The 17,611-nt window shown below is 44.0% G+C and overlaps 1 pseudogene; it reads right to left on the bottom strand.

Annotated features, from left to right (window-relative positions):
• The window catches only part of LOC118965933 (uncharacterized), a 39,067-nt pseudogene extending 24,754 nt beyond the window's left edge, over positions 1-14,313 (bottom strand).
• Positions 14,314-17,611: the final 3,298 nt, after the last annotated feature.

The raw sequence follows: 17,611 nt of genomic DNA on the forward strand, positions 1-17,611 counted from the left end.
ATAAATCTTCAATAATATTCCAACCAGACAATAGCATATTCATTACAGAGGAAAAAGAAGGAATGGCACGCCCGCTTGACCGTGCAGTAAACAACTGATTGGCCAAGCCTAGTCCACTTGTTGAAACAGCTCTTATTTGACCCCCTTCCACAATAGAAGCCTCAAACAACTTTCTAAAGACTGTTGACATCTGCTGGAAGCCTTGGGAAATGCAATCTGGCCGCATAGATGCGGCATATTGGATAGGCAATCACTAAAATGAAACTACAGATTTCCCACTTCCTGGTTGGATTTGTCTCAGGTTTTCGCCTGCCAGTTCTGTTATACTTATAGATATTATTCAAACAGTTTTAGAAACTTCAGAGTGTTTTCTATCCAATACTAATTTTTTGCATATATTAGCATCTGGGACAGAGTAGCAGGCAATTTACTCTGGGCACCTTATTCATCCAAGCTACTCAATACTGCCCCCCTGTCACCAAGAAGTTAAGTTTGCTGAAAATAAACACAGCTGACAGGAGAGGACATGTCTTTTTGTTGAGTTTAGTACATGTTTGTTTGGAGAAGTGTTTGTTTAAAGATGTGGGCGGATGAGTGTGTGTGCCTATGTCTGTGCACAGTACACTCTTTGAAAAAAGGGTTCCAAAAGGATTCTTCGGCTGTGCCCTCATGATAACCATTTTTGTTTACAGGTAGAATCCTTTTGGTCTCCATATAGAACTCTCTGTAGAAAGGGTTCTACATGTAACTGAAAAGGTTTATACCTGCAACCAAAAATTGTTCCTCAAAGGGTTCTCCAATGTGGACAGCTGAAGAACCCTTTAAGGATCTAGATGCCTTTTTTTCTATCTATAAATCAATCAATCACATTTATTTATATAGCCCTTCTTACATCAGTCACAAAGTGCTGTAAAGAAGCCTAGCCTAAAACTCCAAACAGCAAGAAATTCTGGTGTAGAAACACTGTGGCTCGGAAAAACTCCCTAGAATGGCCAGAACCTAGGAAGAAACCTAGAGAGGAACCAGGCTATGAGAGGTGGCCAGTCCTCTTCTGGCTGTGCCGGGTGGAGATTATAACAGAACATAGCCAAGATGTTCAAATGTTCATAGATGACCAGCAGGGTCAAATAATAATAATCATAGTGGTTGTCGAGGGTGCAACAGGTCAGCACCTCAGGAGTAATGTCAGTTGGCTTTTCATAGCCGATCATTCAGAGTATCTCTACCACTCCTGCTGTCTCTACAGAGTTGAAAACAGCAGGTCTGGGACAGTTAGCACGTCCGGTGAACAGGTCATGGTTCCATAGCCGCAAGCATTGAGTGTGTGTCTTAGAGTGTGTGTCTATGTGGCTCCTGACTACTGTGCCCAGTGCTGTAGAGTTGTGTGGTTCCTTGCCTGGGAAGCAAATGGCTGGACCGTGGGCACGTGGCTGCTCCACCCAGGGCCATATTAAGCGGGGGTTGCCTGCCACATGGAGGGGGTGGGGGTGTTAGGAAGTACTTTATGTCAGGGATCCGGTCGTCCCCGTCACAACAGTCTCCCCGGACATAAGGATGGACACATACAAGGTCGGACATTCACACACAAACACACGTGTTGGACACAAACATGGTCGGATACATTGCTGGTACACAAACACAGTCAGACGCACACATAGCCGGACACACATACACACACACAAACACACACACACACACTCGGTTGGACATAATACACCTATTATCCCTCTCTGAGGGTCGACAGAACTTGACTGTGTACCACTTTACACAAAGTATGGCCTGGCCTGGTAAACAAACATTAAAGGAGCTTAGAGGGCCGAATATTCTAAGGTAAATAACCTTAAGTGCTTCTATGAAATACCCAACTTTTAAAATGGATGATAATTAAACAATACAGGTCACCTTTAATACAGCATCTGGTGCGAAATCATGTTAACGATGCTAGTGGAGCTGTAGTACAAGAGACATGCCTGATTCTGTTGAGGGTGTAGATGACCAGATGAAGGGCTTGATCTAAAGTAAAGTTAGACCTGTCATCATTTTGGGGCGAGACACATATGATTAAAAATGATTAGAATCACCTTTCTGCAGGTTGATGTTGGAAACATTAAACAGTTGAATTATAATAGAATGATTACTTTTGGAATGGCTGCTGTGCGAGATTGATCCACTCAGAATGATGACAACCTGTTAATTTTCTGAAAAGTGATTTATCTATGGATGCAGCATTAATTAAGCTATCCATCATGCCTTGGCCAATACCTCATACCAGGCCTGGAAAAATAATATTTGTAGAAAAATGTAATATCTCCATATACTTGATATCATATCTGAGTGTGGGAGGGTGAGATAAGCTTGAAGTATGAGGAATAATGAACTTTTGGAACATAGATGACCTATGTTTTACAAAAAAACAGTAATGGTTGTGTATTGATTATCTGTTAGTTCTACATGTTTGTGTGTGTGCATGTTCACAGAACCATACTGTGCATGTGTGTGAGTGCTTTCTTGCTTACAAGTGGCTTGCATGTGCCACGTGTGTGCTACATATTTACAATTTAAACCCCTGTTGGTTTGAGAGCTCAAACAACAGTGTTTCCTTAAACCACAGTTGGCAACAAGCTGCTACCCTCATTATAACCATGGGAAGATAAGTGGTAATGAATGGATGGACCAAAAGTAGGGAAGAGGCACGGGGGTAAGTAGTGTGGTACGGAAATTCACCACTAAGGACTCAAACTAAAAGTAAATTAAGCAATATTTATCATCACGCCTCAAGATGCTTTCAAACTCCTTACAAGTCTGATGAAACACTGAAAAGGAGCTTTCACTTTTCAGTCCCTTTATACTTCTACACAAACAAGTCAAAAAAGCATGGTTTGTTGCTACATGAGACTGACTGATACCACACCAGGTGTCTTACCTTAAAACTGAGATACTCCTAGTTCCCAGAGCAATGTTCTGGGCGCTCTGCCAAATTGCTTATCAGTGATAGTGTGGATTCCTCCTTCGTACAATTAATCAGTCACTCGCATGAACCAAACCAAGTTGGTTATTAGAAAAGCAGCATAGTGGTAAACATACATTCATACACACAAGAACATTTCCATCACAAGTGTATGGAGAAAGGTTTATTAAAGCCATTCATTTAATTTATCTCAGAGAATGTCCCCTCTGATAGTTGTCATGCACAGTACAGACACTTAAGGCCAGGCACCACACCCTCACAGGATATTTTCCCCCTTTAATAACAGCATAATCAACTTTTATCAGTTGAATGTAAACACACATTAATACTTTTTGAATAAAACATTCCAATGACTACAATGAGTTGGCATGTGGGATGAATCTGACACAGGAGTGATGGTGTTACGGTGCGTGAATGAGGACCCAAAAGCGAATTAACGTAAACAGAGCTTCTTTAATAACAAAACAAAAAGTAGGCTCAGATGGACCGGCAGGTTCCGACAGGACAGGACAAGGTTGCAGCAAACATGACGATAGTCTGGTTCAGGCATGAACAACACAAACAAGAATCCGACAAGGACAGGAGCAGGAACAGAGAGAGATATAGAGACCTAATCAGAGGGAAAAAGGGAACAGGTGGGAAAAGGGGTGACGAGGTAGTTAGGAGGAGACAAGGCACAGCTGGGGAAAAGAGGGGGAGAAAAGGTAACCTAACAACGACCAGCAGAGGGAGACAGGGTGAAGGGAAAGGACAGAAACAAGACACAACATGACAGTACATGACAGTACCCCCCCACTCACCGAGCGCCTCCTGGCGCACTCGAGGAGGAAACCTGGCGGCAACGGAGGAAATCATCGATTAGCGCACGGTCCAGCACGTCCCGAGAGGGAACCCAACTCCTCTCCTCAGGACCGTACCCCTCCCAATCTACTAGGTACTGATGACCACGGCCCCGAGGACGCATGTCCAAAATCCTACGGACCCTGTAGATGGGTGCGCCCTCGACAAGGATGGGGGGGGGGGGGAAGACGAGCGGGGGCGCGAAGAACGGGCTTGATACAGGAGACATGGAAGACCGGGTGGACGCGACGAAGGTATCGCGGAAGAAGAAGTCGAACTGCGACAGGATTAATGACCTGAGAAATACGGAACGGACCAATGAACCGCGGGGTCAACTTGCGAGAAGTGGTCTTAAGGGGAAGGTTCTGAGTGGAGAGCCAAACTCTCTGACCGCGACAATATCTAGGACTCTTAGTTCTACGCTTATTAGCAGCCCTCACAGTCTGCGCCCTATAACGGCAAAGTGCAGACCTGACCCTCTTCCAGGTGCGCTCGCAACGTTGGACAAAAGCCTGAGCGGAGGGGATGCTGGACTCGGCGAACTGAGATGAGAACAGCGGAGGCTGGTACCCGAGGCTACTCTGAAAAGGAGATAGCCCGGTCGCAGACGAAGGAAGCGAGTTGTGGGCGTATTCTGCCCAGGGGAGCTGTTCTGACCAAGACGCAGGGTTGCGAAAAGAAAGACTGCGTAAGATGCGACCAATAGTCTGATTGGCCCGTTCTGCTTGACCGTTAGACTGGGGGTGAAAGCCGGAAGAGAGACTGACGGAAGCCCCAATCAAACGGCAAAACTCCCTCCAAAATTGAGACGTGAATTGCGGACCTCTGTCCGAAACGACGTCTGACGGAAGGCCATGAATTCTGAAAACATTCTCGATGATGATTTGTGCCGTCTCTTTAGCAGAAGGAAGCTTAGCAAGGGGAATAAAATGAGCCGCCTTAGAGAACCTGTCGACAACCGTAAGAATAACAGTCTTCCCCGCTGACGAAGGCAGTCCGGTGACAAAATCTAAGGCGATGTGAGACCACGGTCGAGAGGGAATGGGAAGCGGCCTGAGACGGCCGGCAGGAGGAGAGTTACCGGACTTAGTCTGCGCGCAGACCGAACAAGCAGCCACGAAGCGACGCGTGTCATGCTCCCGGGTGGGCCACCAAAAGCGCTGGCGAATGGAAGCAAGCGTACCCCGAACGCCAGGGTGGCCGGCTAACTTGGCAGAGTGAGCCCACTGAAGAACGGCCAGACGAGTAGGAACGGGAACGAAAAGAAGGTTCCTGGGACAAGCGCGCGGCGACGGAGTCTGAGTGAGTGCTTGCTTTACCTGCCTCTCAATTCCCCAGACAGTCAACCCGACAACACGCCCCTCAGGGAGAATCCCCTCGGGGTCAGTGGAGGCTACTGAAGAACTGAAGAGACGAGATAAAGCATCAGGCTTGGTGTTCTTAGAGCCCGGACGATAAGAAATCACGAACTCGAAACGAGCGAAAAACAGCGCCCAGCGCGCCTGACGCGCATTAAGTCGTTTGGCAGAACGGATGTACTCAAGGTTCCTATGGTCAGTCCAAACGACAAAAGGAACGGTCGCCCCCTCCAACCACTGTCGCCATTCGCCTAGGGCTAAGCGGATGGCGAGCAGTTCGCGGTTTCCCACATCATAGTTACGTTCCGACGGCGACAGGCGATGAGAAAAATACGCGCAAGGATGGACCTTGTCGTCAGAGAAGGAGCGCTGAGAAAGAATGGCTCCCACGCCCACCTCTGACACGTCAACCTCGACAATGAACTGTCTAGAGACGTCAGGTGTAACAAGGATAGGTGCGGATGTAAAACGATTCTTGAGGAGATCAAAAGCTCCCTGGGCGGAAACGGACCACTTAAAGCACGTCTTGACAGAAGTAAGGGCTGTGAGAGGGGCTGCCACCTGACCGAAATTACGGATGAAACGAAGATAGAAGTTTGCGAAGCCGAGAAAGCGCTGCAACTCGACGCGTGACTTAGGGACGGGCCAATCAATGACAGCTTGGACCTTAGCGGGATCCATCTTAATGCCTTCAGCGGAAATAACAGAACCGAGAAATGTGACGGAGGAGGCATGAAAAGAGCACTTCTCAGCCTTCACAAAAAGACAATTCTCTAAAAGGCGCTGGAGGACACGTCGAACGTGCTGAACATGAATCTGGAGTGACGGTGAAAAAATCAGGATATCGTCAAGGTAAACGAAAACAAACATGTTCAGCATGTCTCTCAGGACATCATTGACTAATGCCTGAAAGACAGCTGGAGCGTTAGCGAGGCCGAAAGGAAGAACCCGGTATTCAAAGTGCCCTAACGGAGTGTTAAACGCCGTCTTCCACTCGTCCCCCTCCCTGATGCGCACGAGATGGTAAGCGTTACGAAGGTCCAACTTAGTGAAAAACCTGGCTCCCTGCAGGATCTCGAAGGCTGAAGACATAAGAGGAAGCGGATAACGATTCTTCACTGTTATGTCATTCAGCCCTCGATAATCTATGCAGGGGCGCAGGGACCCGTCCTTCTTCTTAACAAAAAAAAACCCCGCTCCGGCGGGAGAGGAGGAGGGGACTATGGTACCGGCGGCAAGAGCTACAGACAAATAATCTTCGAGAGCCTTACGTTCGGGAGCCGACAGAGAGTATAGTCTACCCCGGGGGGGAGTGGTTCCCGGAAGGAGATCAATACTACAATCATACGACCGGTGTGGAGGAAGAGAGGTGGCCCTGGACCGACTGAACACCGTGCGCAGATCGTGATATTCCTCCGGCACCCCTGTCAAATCACCAGGCTCCTCCTGTGAAGAAGAGACAGAGGAAACAGGAGGGATAGCAGACATTAAACATTTCACATGACAAGAGACGTTCCAGGAGAGGATAGAATTACTAGACCAATTAATGGAAGGATTATGACAAACTAGCCAGGGATGGCCCAAAACAACAGGTGTAAAAGGTGAACGAAAAATTAAAAAAGAAATGGTTTCGCTATGATTACCAGAAACAGTGAGGGTTAAAGGTAGCGTCTCACGCTGAATCCTGGGGAGAGGACTACCATCCAGGGCGAACAAGGCCGTGGACTCCCTTAACCGTCTGAGAGGAATGTCATGTTCCCGAGCCCAGGTCTCGTCCATAAAACAGCCCTCCGCCCCAGAGTCTATTAAGGCACTGCAGGAAGCTGACGAACCGGTCCAGCGTAGATGGACCGACAAGGTAGTGCAGGATCTTGAAGGAGAGACAGGAGTAGTAGCGCTCACCAGTAGCCCTCCGCTTACTGATGAGCTCTGGCTTTTACTGGACATGAAGTGACAAAATGACCAGCAGAACCGCAATAGAGACAGAGGCGGTTGGTGATTCTCCGTTCCCTCTCCTTAGTCGAGATGCGGATACCTCCCAGCTGCATAGGCTCAGCACCCGAGCCGGCAGAGGAAGATGGTAGTGATGCGGAGAGGGGGGCAACGGAGAACGCGAGCTCCTTTCCACGAGCTCGGTGACGAAGATCAACCCGTCGCTCAATGCGAATAGCGAGTTCAATCAAGGAATCCACGCTGGAAGGAACCTCCCGGGAGAGAATCTCATCCTTTACCTCTGCGCGGAGACCCTCCAGAAAACGAGCGAGCAAAGCCGGCTCGTTCCAGCCACTGGAGGGATCAAGAGTGCGAAACTCAATAGAGTAGTCTGTTATGGATCGATTACCCTGACATAGGGAAGACAGGGCCCTGGAAGCCTCCTCCCCAAAAACAGATCGATCAAAAACCCGTATCATCTCCTCCTTAAAGTCCTGATACTGGTTAGTACACTCAGCCCTTGCCTCCCAGATTGCCGTGCCCCACTCACGAGCCCGTCCAGTAAGGAGAGATATGACGTAGGCGACACGAGCAGTGCTCCTGGAGTAAGTGTTGGGCTGGAGAGAAAACACAATATCACACTGGGTGAGGAACGAGCGGCATTCAGTGGGCTCCCCAGAGTAACACGGCGGGTTATTGATTCTGGGCTCCGGAGATTCGAAAGCCCTGGAAGTGGCCGGTGGATCGAGGCGGAGATGGTGAACCTGTTCTGTGAGGTTGGAGACTTGGGTGGCCAGGGTCTCAACGGCATGCCGAGCAGCAGACAATTCCTGCTTGTGTCTGCCTAGCATCGCTCCCTGGATCTCGACGGCTGAGTGGAGAGGATCCGAAGTCGCTGGGTCCATTCTTGGTCGGATTCTTCTGTTACGGTGCGTGAATGAGGACCCAAAAGCGAATTAACGTAAACAGAGCTTCTTTAATAACAAAACAAAAAGTAGGCTCAGATGGACCGGCAGGTTCCGACAGGACAGGACAAGGTTGCAGCAAACATGACGATAGTCTGGTTCAGGCATGAACAACACAAACAAGAATCCGACAAGGACAGGAGCAGGAACAGAGAGAGATATAGAGACCTAATCAGAGGGAAAAAGGGAACAGGTGGGAAAAGGGGTGACGAGGTAGTTAGGAGGAGACAAGGCACAGCTGGGGAAAAGAGGGGGAGAAAAGGTAACCTAACAACGACCAGCAGAGGGAGACAGGGTGAAGGGAAAGGACAGAAACAAGACACAACATGACAGTACATGACAGATGGTTGCTGATAATGGGCCTCTGTACGCCTATGTAGATATTCCATAAAAAATCAGCCGTTTCCAGCTACAATAGTAATTTACAACATTAACAATGTCTACACTGTATTTCTGATTAATTGGATGTTATTTTAATGGACAAAAAAAAATAGCTTTTCTTTAAAAAATTCTAAGCGACCTCAAACTTTTGAATGGTAGTGTATGTCCATTTTAAAGTGGTTAAAAAGCATTACAATTGTAAATTAGTATAATAAAATAGTATGATAACATTTTCATCAAGTTTAAGTTTATGTTCACTCTGAAACTACTGATATGAATGGACAAATATACAAAGAAATATTCAAATTAAAAGGTAGATGCAGAAATGTCATTTCAGGCTGTCGTGTCTGGTCTTAATGCTGCTACTGGTACTGCTGAGGATGGTAGTGTAAAATGATACAGTATTTAAACACTAACACACATGCTTACACAGTCATGTTGAAATAGTCTAGTGTTTAAGCAATCACATACAGTCGCGAGCGTACAGACACAACTTGTCAAATCGATCATAGGCTTTCTATGGTACCAGGACATAGCTTTGCTTTAGGTTATGGATAAATGTTTATTGGTAGGCCTATTTGGTCATCATTTTCTCAGCTTAAGCCTAACATTTTACAAAGCTGGTGTTACATTGTGTTGCAATGCTGCCATATTTAGACTGGTGGCAAAAATGTAATAACTTTTTCAGTAGTTAAAGTTGGAAATTCAAACATTGCAAATTGTCAAATACATTTTCATCATTGTTCACACTGTCTTAAGCCTTAGCCCCACCCATGTCTTTAAGGATTCATACGTCAGGCCATGTACTAAACAGTGAGTAAGGTGACCCAGCAAGCTAACATTCACTAGCTAGTTAACAGTACACTTTAACTTGCAAAGAAAATGACTTTCGCTCAAAATAAGAAATGTAGTTAGTAAAAATTTGAATAACCTGGGGATAAGGGGATAGACACGTTACTTTTTCTGGGAGACTTTTAGAGGGAGGAGATGGCATGAGTTTTGTAGTGAATACAGTAAATCCAACCAACCAGAAGCCCTGGATAATATGCTATGTCATCACACAGACAGACAGCCATAGTGAAGGAGGTTTTCAGATCACATAAAAGTATATTTTTTCAAAAAGGTTAAATGAAATACAAATATTATATTACCACCAGTGGAGTCCTCTGCTCTGGAGAGACTGCAGGTAGTTGGTCAGAAGGCTCTGCAGGTCTTTGGACCGCTCTCACCTGTAGAGAGATGGATAGAGGTACTGCATGCAATTGCAAGAGAGTTGACATTGTTAATTATTTAGGTCTATAAGGTTGCCTTCCAATCAGATAAAAATGGAATGCGTAAAAGACACAAGACCTCAATTGCTTTCAAAAGGAGGAGTGTGTTGGGGAGAGGCTTGTGTTGTGATGTCCAACAGAAAAGTTGCCATGAATATCCTGCAAACAATTAAAAATGTAGAATGGCGTTTCTCCCAACCAAACAGTTGTTGCACATCCATTTCATGCATTTGGTTGGTCAACTCACATACAGTACCATAGTCATGCTCGTTTGGTCATTTTCATGTGTTTACTTGCTGCTTTTGCAAACTAATAAAATATATGTATCTTTTTTTATAAAGTTGGATACTATTGCAACAGTACAAGAAAGCAATTCAAGTTGTTTTGACTGTTGAGTTTATTGAATTCCCATCCTTCACATTGTGTTTGTACTCTGGTCTAAGTAGAGATCCCGATGCACCAGGGCAGTGAAGGGGACATTTCCCTGCACAACGTGCTGTCTTTCGGACGGCTGTTCTGACTTTCTTTTCTCCTTAAAAATCCCATGGCACTGAGCAGAAGAGCAGGGGTGTTAATCGTGGTGTCATGGCTAAATTCCCAACCTGGCCCCATTCCCTCATGGACACCTAATCATCCCCCTAATCATCACTCCTCGCTTTTCATCACTCCTCACTTCTCAAGCTCATGTGTTGTGAGTGTTCTGGCACAAAATGGTTACCTATCACCCAGGTGGGTGCTACACATTGGTGATGGATGAGGGGAGCTTCCCCCTACTATGTGAAACACTTTGAGTGCCTCAGTTGGTATAAAAAGTGCTATATAAAATCAATAAATTGTTAATTGATCAGACATACCTGCAATTACAGGGAGAAAACAGGATTGCTCATTGGATGTGTTCTGAAATGCATGTTTTCTAATCAGATAAAGATTCAAAATGGAAGAAATGTGTTAGTTTCCTCAGGAAAGTAGATAAGATTCCGGCAACGGATTGGGTCTAACTCTAACCTTGAGCGAAAATATGTGCACAACTAAATATTGTCACTCCCTGATCTGTTTCAACTGTCTTTGTGATTGTCTCCACCCACCTCCAGGTGACACCTGTTTTCCCCATTAGTCCCTGGGTATTTATTCAGGTGTTCCCTGTTTGTCTGTTACCAGTTCGTCTTGTCTTGTCTAGTCAACCAGCGTGTTTTTCCGTGATCCTGCTTTTTCTCATCTCTGTTTTGCTAGTCCTCCCGGTTTTGACCCTTGCCTGGCTTGACTCTGAACCTGCCTGCCTGACCATACTACCTGCCCTGACGTTGAGCCTGCCTGCCACTTTGTACCTCTTGGACTCTGACCTTGTTATGATCATCTGCCTGTCCACAGCGATTATCTTGCCTGCCCCTTGGATTATAATAAATATCAGCTACTCAAACCATCTGCCTCCCGTGTCTCGCCCTGAATCTGAGTCTCGCCCTGTGCCCTTATAAATAATAATAATAAGAATACATTTGCACTGCTAAGCAAAACATGCCACACTTTTTCTACAGTAGAAAAACACACTATTGTTTATTTTAATTATTGGCGTCAGTAGAACAGTGAACATGTTGATGTGTGAGAGAAAAATTGCAAGATTATGTTATAATACTGTAATTGCATCAAATGGTTGTTTTATGCAACATAATAGAGGGTTCTTATAACTCTATCTCTGTGTGAACTGAAAGTGTTCCTCTGCGAGAATTAACACTGACAGGAGATTTACAATGTATTTGGGTGATACTGCATTCCATAGCATGAGTTAAAGTTTCTTTACTGGGGTACCAGGGGGAGATGGCTCCAGTATGGAGTTGGGGGCCAGACCCTGGTCTCTACACAATGAGGACAGTATTTACAGCAGATGCTGTTTGCTGTGAATTATTAGTAACCTTGTGATTCATTCCATACATCAGTTGTTTGTCATGAACATCCAGGAGGATGGACTTTTCTAGAAAATTCTGTGGCTCAAATCCGCTCGTTGAGATCTCAGTGATCACCTCCAGGGGTGATTACCGACCAGCTCCATTACTGTAGTAAATTAATAATAAATTTAGATTGTTTTGAATAAATCTAAAAGTCTATCATTTTGATTACAATAATTCCATGACATGGGAGAATTCTAAACAGATACACATTTCCAGCAAATCATATAAAATGGCGGGTGTAATATCAAATTAATGAATCTAGTATCCAGTTGTTAGCAGGGGCGGCAGGGTAGCCTAGTGTTTAGAGTGTTGGACTAGTAACTGGAAGGTTGCAAGTTCAAATCCCCGAGCTGACAAGGTACAAATCTGTCATTCTTCCCTTGAACAGGCAGTTAAACCCACTGTTCCTAGGCTGTCATTGAAAATAAGAATTTGTTCTTAACTTACTGAACTAGTTAAATAAAGGTACAAAAATAAAAAATATATATACCCTCAGGCTAAATACATTAGTTGCAGAACTGGTGGTGTAACGATTCTCCTCCACTTCTGAGGAGGAGTAGGAAATATCGGACCAATGCGCAGCATGGTAAGTGTCCATGTTGTTTATTATAACCGGAATACTGAAACAAAAACAAAAGTAGAACAAAACGCAAAAGTTCTGTCAGGTACTCACACAAAACACTAAACAGAAAATAATCACCCACAACTCAAAATGGAAAAACAGGCTACCAGGTATGGTTCTCAATCAGAGACAACAATTGCCACCTGCCTCTGATTGGGAACTATAACAGGCCAAACACATAGAGATAGAAAACATAGAACACAAAACAGAATGCCCACCCCAACTCACGCCCTGACCAAACTAAGATAGAGACATAAAAAAGGAACTAAGGTCAGGACGTGACAGGTGGGCTGTTTCTTGAATGGTGTTAATATATTTTTGCCATGAATGATATGTATGATTAGTATCTTAGTTTCAAAGGATATATGTGAGCTTGACTTATTCCACATTTTGTTACAGCTTGAATTCAAAATGGATTAACCTCTCTTGGGTAGGGGGCAGTATTTTCACATCCGGATGAAAAGTGTGCCCAAAGTAAACTGCCTGTTACTCAGGCCTATAAACTAGGATATGCATATAATTGGTATATTTGGATAGAAAACACGCTAAAGTTTCTAAAACGGTTAAAATAATGTATATGAGTATAACAGAACTGAGATGGCAGGCAAATCACCAAGGACAAACCATCCACCCCAAAATTATTCATCCTACCACTATTTTCAATGTCTGTCACTTTTATTATAAGGCGAAGTCCTCCCAGATTGCAGTTCCTAGGGCTTCCACTAGATGTCAACAGTCTTTAGAAATCGTTTCAGGCTGGTTTCTGGAAAAATGAGCCAGAAATAGTAGTTTTTCTAATTTGCTCCCATTTTGGCTGAAGTATTACCAAGCGTATGAATGAGAGTGCGTTCTTTGGTATTTCTCTCCAGTAAAGACTATAACCATTCTCTGTCTTAAATTGTATAGTTTATTTACGTTTTAGGGTATCTAAGGTTTGATTATAAACGTTGTTTGACATGTTTGGAAAAGTTTATTAGTAATATTTCGGATTAATTTTGTATGCATTTTGATGGCGGGAAACTGGGTGGAATATTGACTGAAGCGCACCAGCTTAACTGAGTTTTTATGGATATAAAGAAGGACATTATCGAACAAAAGGACCATTTGTGATGTAACTGGGACCTTTTGGAGTGGCAACAGAAGAAGATCATTAAAGGTAAGGCATTTATTATTTTGCTGTTTATGACTTTCGGGTCGCACCTGCCTGGTTGAAATATGTTTTTTATGGTTTGTATACGGGCGCTGCCCTTAGATAATTGCATGGTGTGCTTTCACTGTAAAACCTTTTTGAAATCGTACACCGCAGACAGACATTAATCTTAATTTTTGATGTATTACAGTTGTGATTTTATGAAAGTTAAATATGTGTAATTCTGTAGTTTGAATTCTGTGCTCTGCAATTTCACCGGATGTTGGCCAGGTGGGACTTTTGTAGATTTTTGTCCTCAACCATTTACACACAATACCCCATACTGAAAAAAGTGAAGACATGTTTTCAGAAATCTTTGCAAATGTATTGAAAATTGAATACAGAAATATCACATTTACATTAGTATTCACACCCCTTAGTCAATACTTTGGAGAAGCACCTTTTGTCATGTCTGCTTCCGCTCTTCCCTCCCCCTGGCGCTTGAGGGCACTGGGTTAACCTGCATCATGTGCTCCTGCCATCCGTCACGCACACTTGACTTCCCTCATCACGCGCTTCAGCGTTTTTGGACTCACCTGGACTCACTTATCACCTGTTAATTTCTTCCCCTATAGTTGTCAGTTTCTCTGCTTTTTTCCCCGCTGCTGCATTGTATTGGTTTTGTCTTTAGTATTAGGTTGCTGACGCTGTTCCTGTCTTATTCCATGTCCGTCTTTATTAAATGTTTTACTCCCCGTACCTGCTTCGTCTCGCCAACATCATAGCATGTGACGGAATGCAGCAGCCAACATGCAAAGCATCGGGGAGTACTGGCGTTCCTGTTGGTATGGTGATATCGGCTCTGGGTTGCCACCGATGAAACCGGGGTGCCATCAGGCTCCATGCCCTAGCTCGTCAGGCTCCATGCCCTAGCTGGCTTGAGAGGTTTCCTTGGCCCGGTTGGCTCAGATAACGCCCATCCCTTGCCGGGCCTCAGTCAGATCCTCAGTTCATGTTCACCCAGCCGGGCCAGGATTTTTTATTTATTTTGGTGACGTTGGGGTGGATTCCACCGCCGATGGAACCGGGGGTGCCTAAGCCAGCCCGTCAGGCTTCCATGCTCTGGATGGCTCGAAAGGTTTCCTTGCCTCAGTCGTCTCGGCGGCTTCCCATCCCATGTCACTCTCCACCAGATCATCAGGCTCCCTTCTCTGCAGTGGGATCAACAGGCGTCTTGCCTCAGCCGGAACGTCATGCTCCCATGCCTCAGCCGGCTCGCCAGGCTCTCATGCACCTGCCGTTTCGTCGGGCTTCCATGCCCCAACCGGCTTGCCCAGCACCCATGTCTAAGCCGGTTCGTCCAGGTGGGACGCCGGGTGGCGCCCCAAGAAGGGGTGGGGTACTGTCACTTCTGCTCCTGCTCGTCCCTCCCCCTGGCACTTAAGGGCGCCAGTTTGCCCTTTATCATGCAAAAATGCCATCCATCACACACACCTACCTTCCCTCGTCTCGCGCTTCAGCGTTATTGGACTCACCTGTTTCTTATCACCTATTTCCTCCCCTATATTTGTCAGTTCCCCAGCTCTGTTCCCCGCTGCTGCATTGTATTGTTTTGACTTTAGTATTAGTCTCATTCCATGTCCGTCTCTATTAAATGTTTTACTCTCCGTACCTGCTTTGTCTCTCCAGCATCATAAAATGTGACACCTTTGGCGGCGAGTACATCTCTGAGTCTTTCTGGTTAAGTCTCCAAGAGCTTTCTACACCTGGAGTGTGCAACATTTGCCCATTTTTTTCAAAAGTTTTGTAAAATTGGTTGTTGATCATTGCTTGACAACTATTTTAAGAATTTGCCATAGATTTTCAAAACTGTAACTCGGCCACCCAGGAACATTCACTGTTTTTTTTGTTAACTTCTCAAGGGTAGGGGGCAGAATTCAGAATTTTGGATGAAAAACAAGCCCAAATTAAACAGCCTGCTCCTCGGGCCCAGAAGATATGATATGCATATAACTGGTAGATTTTGATAGAAAACACTCTACAGTTTCCAAAACTGTTAAAATAGTGTCTATGAGTATAACAGACCTGATTTTGCTGGCGGAAACCTGGGAAAAAGTCATTCAGGAAGTAGGTTTTTTTTTTGGTGGTTTTCTATTCAATGCCATTACAGTATCCATTAAATTGGGACTCAAATTGCAGTTCTTATGCCTACCACTAGATCTTCAACAGTCTTTATAAATTGTTTCAGGCTTGTATTCTGATGAATCAAATAAAATTTGATTTGATTTGTTGAATGAGGGAGTAAGACAAGTCTGAATGAGTGGACCCTACCGTGTCACAGAGCTTTTTCATGCGCAATCCCAAGAGAGTGCCTTTCTTGTTTACCTTTTATATTAACGACGTTATTGTCCAGTTGAAATATTATAGATAATTTAGGCTAAAAACAACCTGAGGATTGAATATAAACATTGTTTGACATGTTTCTATGAACTTTACGGATACAATTTGAATTTTTTTGTCTGTCTGTTTTTACTGAGTTTGAGCCTGTGGATTACTAAAGAAAACTTGCGATCAAAACTGAGGTTTTTGGATATAAAGAGACTTTATCGAACAAAAGCAACATTTATTGAGTAAATCTGAGTCTTCTGAGTGCCACCATATCAAGATCATCAAATGTAAGGGATTAATTTTATCTCTATTTCTGACTTGTGTAACTCTTCTACTTGGCTGGTTACTGTTTGTAATGATTTGTCTGCTGGGCTATGTTCTCAAATAATTGTAAGTTATGCTTTCGCCGTAAAGAATTTTTTAAATCTGACACCGTGGTTGACATGCTAGACACAATCTGACACGCTAGCGTCCCACATACCCTAGAGAGGTTAACCTCTTTCAAAAACAACGTTCCCAATGTAACCGGACTATTTCTCAGGCCCATGTGCTAGAATATGCATATGATTGACAGATTAGGATAGAAAACACTCTGAAGTTTCCAAAACTGTCAAAATATCGTCTGTGAGTATAACAGAACTGATATTGCAGGCGAAACCTGAGGAAAATCAAACAATGAAGTGGCTTCTATTTTGAAAGCTCCATGTTTCATAGCCTGCCTTCGCTCCATTTAAAGGGATATCAACCAGATTCCTTTTCCTATCGCTTCCTCAAGGTGTCAACAGTCTTTAGATATAGTTTCAGGCTTTTATTTTGAAAAATGAGGGAGAAATATAACATTGCGTCGGTGGATAGCTGGGTGTTCGCATGAGTTTTGCTTGAGTAACACAGTGGGGCAGCCATTGACTCTCCCTCTCCTACTGAAAAAGAGACAGTTCCGGTTGATATATTATCGATTATATATTTTAAAAACAACCTGAGGATTGATTATAAAAAACGTTTGACATGTTTCTGTGGACATTACGGATACTATTTGGAATTTTCGTCTGTGTTGTCGTGACAGCTCGAGCCTGTGGATTTCTGAACATAACGCGCCAAACAAACAGAGGTATTTTGGATATAAAAATAATCTTTATGGAACAAAAGGAACATTTATTGTGTAACTGGGAGTCTTGTGAGGGGAAACATCTGAAGATCATCAAAGGTAAGCGATTAATTTGATTGCTTTTCAGATTTTTGTGACCAAGCTACTTTGATGCTAGGTGTTCATAATTTTGTCTAGTGATCGATAAACTTACACAAACGCTTGAATTGCTTTCGCTGTAAAGCATATTTTCAAAATCTGACACAACAGATGGATAAACAAAATGCTAAACTGTGTTTTGCTATATTGCAATTGTGATTTCATGAATATAAATCTTTTTAGTAATATTATTTGAATATGGTGCTATGTAATTCAGCGTTTGTTGATGACAATTATCCCGCTAAAGGGATGGGTAGCGTCAAGAAATTAAGCAACTCCAGTGTAGATTTGGCCTTGTGTTTTAAGTTATCTTGCTGAAAGGTGAATTCATTTGTCAGTGTTTGGTGGAAAGCAGACTGAACCAAGTTTTTCTCTAGGATTTTTCCTGTGATTAGCTCCATTACATTTGTTTTTATCCTGAACAACTCCCCAGTCCTTAGCAATTACAAGCATACCCATAACATGGTGCAGCCACCACTATGCATGAAAATATTGAAAGTGCTTGTCACTTTCAATATAGGATTTGCCCCAAACATAAAATGTTGCATTCAGGACATGAAAATAAAAACTA

The sequence above is a fragment of the Oncorhynchus mykiss genome, chromosome 9 (genome assembly GCF_057628025.1).
Source record: "Oncorhynchus mykiss isolate SJ-2025 chromosome 9, ASM5762802v1, whole genome shotgun sequence".
NCBI classification, from domain to species: domain Eukaryota; kingdom Metazoa; phylum Chordata; class Actinopteri; order Salmoniformes; family Salmonidae; genus Oncorhynchus; species Oncorhynchus mykiss.